Source organism: Pholcus phalangioides, unplaced genomic scaffold, assembly GCF_987345545.1.
Source record: "Pholcus phalangioides strain wild (caught in Gottingen) unplaced genomic scaffold, Ppha-v1.0 ptg000032l_1, whole genome shotgun sequence".
Taxonomy (NCBI): domain Eukaryota; kingdom Metazoa; phylum Arthropoda; class Arachnida; order Araneae; family Pholcidae; genus Pholcus; species Pholcus phalangioides.
In genome coordinates, this window is record NW_028301622.1 from 9,821,039 (window position 1) to 9,826,130 (window position 5,092).

The 5,092-nt window shown below is 34.2% G+C and overlaps 1 long non-coding RNA gene across 1 annotated transcript; it reads left to right on the plus strand.

Annotated features, from left to right (window-relative positions):
* The first annotated feature begins 2,393 nt into the window (after positions 1 to 2,393).
* Positions 2,394 to 5,092, plus strand: LOC149066941 (uncharacterized). Its single transcript, XR_016195438.1, has 3 exons — positions 2,394 to 2,644; positions 3,938 to 4,066; positions 4,699 to 5,092. It is a non-coding gene; the product is annotated as an uncharacterized LOC149066941 (long non-coding RNA).

The following is a 5,092-nucleotide window of genomic DNA, read 5'->3' on the forward strand; positions in this document are numbered from 1 at the left end:
AACTCTAAAAATTGGTACAGGGGAATTTTTTTTGATACATTTTGAGATTTTTTTTTAAACTGGCACCACATACTCTACGATGAACGGTCTGTGAGTTCAAGGCCAAGATAGGACTTGCGGGACACCCTATATATAGGCGTACGCAGGATTTTCTCAGATGGGGCAGGATTACGTTTTTCCTGAAAAGTATCACAAAAATCTTTGCTCGGAGTGAAGGGGGGTTAGAACCCCGACGCCCACTTTGTGACCCTGTGCAATATATGACCCTTCTCTTTACTAAATTCATTGCGACCCATACTCTAAGCCACATAATGATGTCACATAAAGGCCTTTGGCATGCGGACCAAATATGGCCCTGGGGGTTATATGATGCGGCCTACCCTCCTAATTTTGTAAAAATGAACTAAGCGGCACATGTACAGATCGCAGTAAGTGTTCCGTGGTTGAATTCCAGAGCATTTAAGCGGCCCGTGGCACGTTTTCAGATCACTTCAATGACACGGGACACAGTTTCAGAACACTTAAGGGATCAGTGACGCATTTAGACATCCCTAGAGTGACATGTGACGTAGTTTTAGAGCACTTAAGTGGATCATGGTGCGGTTCTACATCACTCAAGTTGCCCGCGGCACATTCTCAGATTATTTATGTGATCAGCAGCATGTAATTACGGATCACTTGAGTGATACGTGGCACAGTTCCAGAGCACTCAATCGGCCTGGACACATTTTCAGATCACTTGGATCCGCGAAACATTTAGAGAGTCACTAAAGTAGCTCTGTAGGGCACTTACCAATAGGGGGGAATGTTACTTCAAATGTCCACAAACTATCGAAAGATTTTCCTCGTTTCTGACCCACCGAGTGAGATTCCATTAAAAATATTTCATATTTTCATAAAGGGTGATTTATGACTTAAGCATTATCCAACCCTCCCCCCCCCCATTTTCTTGTCATCAAAAGTCAGCAAATCGGAAACCTCCTCCGCCTTATCGATGCTGACATAATACTTGAATGGCCCTTAATTCATGCTGTTTCAGGAATCGAAAAACTCAATTTTTATCACTAAAATTTTCTCTGAATAACCAGTCAACAACTGGTCTATACACCGAGTCAAAACTCATTCAATGATATCAATCGTCACTCTTTTCTTTTCTAGGATTTCCGAGATGGACCCCCAGAAACCACCTACAGCCATTATCTCTCACAACAACATTTCTGAATCATTTTCTTCTCTTGACCTAATAGCAGATAATAAATCTTTTCTATGCACAATTACTTTACCTCCTTGTCTCCTAGAGCACCAAGATGTTCCGGGTAGGCCACGTCAGCGAGATCAAAGAAACTCGCGTTCTTGCGGTCGACTCGGGATGGTTGGTGCTCTCGGAAACAGGATCGACGGGATCTTAAGTTGGCCTTTCAACCATCCTTGTTATCTTGTCTGAAAATGATGCCTATTTTCTATCTCTTTAGTTTTATTTACTTTGTTTTTCTTTAGAAGGCAATTTGTATTGTATACCCTGACTTCATTCTACTTTCCTCCAATTTATTATCACAAAGAGTTTCCTCAGATAATTTTATTTTCATTGAACCCACTTCTTCGGTAATGCATTTCTCAATTTCACCACGTTCACAAAAAAAATAATTATTATTGAGCCTATTTATTATGCCAATCAGAATGTAAATGAATCCGACCTTAATTCTCTCCTTAAATCCTACGATAAAAATTCCATGTTACGAGAAAACTCCATTATAATTTACTTTTTTTTCGAATGCACCGGACAAGAAATAATTTTTAGTTTTAATCAACATTAACTTGAAATTTCAGAACATATTCGTCATTTAAACAGAGGCTGTCTCTAAGACATACTCTAATTAATAATTCTTTTGCTCATGAAATAGTCACAACTGCATACTTTACACATCAAATCTCTTCTGAGAACAACGTTCTAACCTTTAGCTCATAAATATCTTAAATCATTATTTGGACTTTGGCGTAATCTTTTACGTAGCCCAATTTACTGAGAAATGTATCTCTCATCACACTATCTCAGCTCATTTTTTCACCCTGTTCTTAAATATTTTTACTGATTCCTTCTTACTTTTGAACTGATTCCTTCTTACTTTTGAACTGATTCCTTCTTACTTTTGAACTGATTCCTTCTTACTTTTGAACTGATTCCTTCTTATTTTTGAACTGATTCGTTGTTTATCTTCTACTGATTCCTTCTTTATATTCTACTGATTCCTTCTTAATATTCTACTAATTCCTTCTTAATATTCTACTGATTCCTTCTTTATATTCTACTGATTCCTTCTTTATATTCTACTGATTCCTTCTTTATATTCTACTGATTCCTTCTTAATTCTCTACGATTTGTTTCCTTGTAAAACATGCTTGCAATTTCACCTCTTTCTGACCACCTAAACACATTCAGCAGTATGGAGATGAAACTAAAGTAATCATCATATATCACAGCTCGATATTTTCCGATGTCTGTGTTTGGTTCTCAGTTCGATCATTCATTATCCACCATCTTGGAAGATTTTCAAAAAAGGTCAATGCATTATTTCTCTGAGCTCACGTGCAGATGGACGACTTTAGAAATCAAGCATATGTAGCGATGGCTTTTCCAACTTAACAGGTATTCTAGTTTTTATTATTCTTATCACTCATTCATGTTATTATTTCGATGTTTATAGTAGGAATTTCAACAGCATGTTATTTGTTTTTTTAATCGGTATTTATGAAGGGTGTTAAATATTGAGAGTTTTGTTTCATTTTTTATCTTTTTATCCATTATTATAGGATGAATATGAGAACGTAGAATTTCTAATGATATTTCATGAGATTTGTGGTTCAGTTTAGGATTTCTATTTTCATCATTCAATGAATTCGTTGTCGATTTATATTTTGGTCGTTCAATTTTGAGATATTGCGGTTGATAAATTTAATAATTTCAGACTTAAAAATTAATAATTTCAGACTTAAAAATTAATAATTTCAGACTTAAAAAATTAATAACTTCAGAGTCAAACAATTTATAATTTCATTTTTGATCTGTCCGATATCTTTGTAATTGGTGAGTCAATCCAATAATTTCCTGATTGTTCAATTCAATAATTTGAACAAATAATTTCTTGATTAATCAACTAATACAATTGTTTTCATCCAATAACTTCTTGATTGATCAATTCAACAATTTCTTGATTTATGAATCCCATAAATTCGATCCATTTATTTCGATTGAGAAATTTTCTAAATAATCTATCAAATAATTTGTTTTTGGATCTTCGATTAATCCATTAATTTCGTGCTTTATCAATCTAATAATTTTCTAGTAAATCTATAGTAAAATATTTGCTAACTTGATTTAGATACTTTTTGTCAAATCAATTCAACGATATTTTGTCATCCAGTGAATCACATGCTTGCTTGCCGATAGCATTGTATTTTCACGACGCCTCAGTTAATGATTGCGTTAATATTGCGTTAAGATTGCATTTTATGAAGAGTGCGTCACCTATTGTATTCAAATTCACGATTGAAATCGGTTAGATGTCAGCAACTGGTAATAAATAGCCCATTCATTTATAATTGATATGTATTTGTCACATGTTTATACGTTTTATATTTTATCATGCATGACAAATGCATGTATTCGATGCATTATTAAATTGAATGCATATAATTATAATTAAATACGAAACTCAACTTCGAAAAAAAGATTATTAACAAACAACATATATGTATGTATGTATATATATATATATATATATTGGCGCTTCTTTTATTCTTATGAAATGGAATCTCGAACAAAATATTTGTTTTTCAAGGGAAAAAAATTGCAAGAAACTTTGGGAGATTTCGAAAGCAATGTGAAGCCAATATGCGATAAGTTCTATGTATTAATTTATTATTTATCTGCTCATTCAAGGAAAGAGCATCAGAGGAAATCGTTCTCAATGGGTTGCACTCCAAGGAATTTTTCAAGGAATCAAGGTTCTGCATCATTCCATGATTGAAATACACGTGACAATATATCTGCATGATAATATTATTACAGGTGAATCAATGCACTGCCAATATTAAATCGTTTTCGTTATGTTTTATTTTATTTTTTGCATGCTTTGATACATTTATACTAACGATATTATTTGATATCTAAATAGCACTTGATTTGATTTTCATTTTAAATAACGCGTTACTTGTAACGTGCATAAATAAAGAGATAGAGGCACAAAAATAACATTGAAGAAGAATGAAGTTTTCCAAAACACTCGTTTTTCGTTTCAAATTATCTTCACAAAAAATAATTTGGTAGAGAAATTGAATTTTCCGGATGTTAAATGCCGAAACTAATATTTGGAAAGAAAAGTGATTTGTATCCTCCGGGAGTCGCACCCGAGTCCCGTTGCATACCGGGCAAGTGCGCTTACCAATACACCAGAGACACACTTTTGAATTCCTTATAACACACATTTTAGCGTGAAGCGCTGAGTGGAGTCGTAGCAACCTCCCTTAACTAAAGCAATTTTCGAACCAGTTGGCGTTCGATTCCGGGAGGAGACAAATCACCTTTCTTTCCAAATATCAGTTTCGGCATTTAACATCCAGAAAACTCAATTCCTCATTATATTTCAGGCCAAAAAAACACCATCTCTTCAAATAATTTGGTTGTTATTACTTTGTTTTCAGGATTACGATTGATACAAGGAATCAGACGCACCATTTGTTACCTATACGAGTATCTACTGTGATTCGAGCAAGTCCTTCGATACATCAGGCCGATATTTTATTGACATGCGTGTCAAGCTCATCGGATTGAAAAACTCCGAGGAAAGTTTATTTGATAAAAGAATCTCGTAAAAGAAGTTTACGAAACTATTGAAATGAATCAAAGTTTTGTAAAATTGCGGGAAGTATGGGAGACACAAAATGAAACCGATGTACTGTCTCTCAATGTATATCTCAATATTGAATATGTGAACTGATGGAACTTGCAAATATGGCCTTGTCGGATGCATGATTAGTTTTGTTTTAACTCAAATGTATACGTAGTGTTATAGCGCATGATAAATTTCAACCTCTA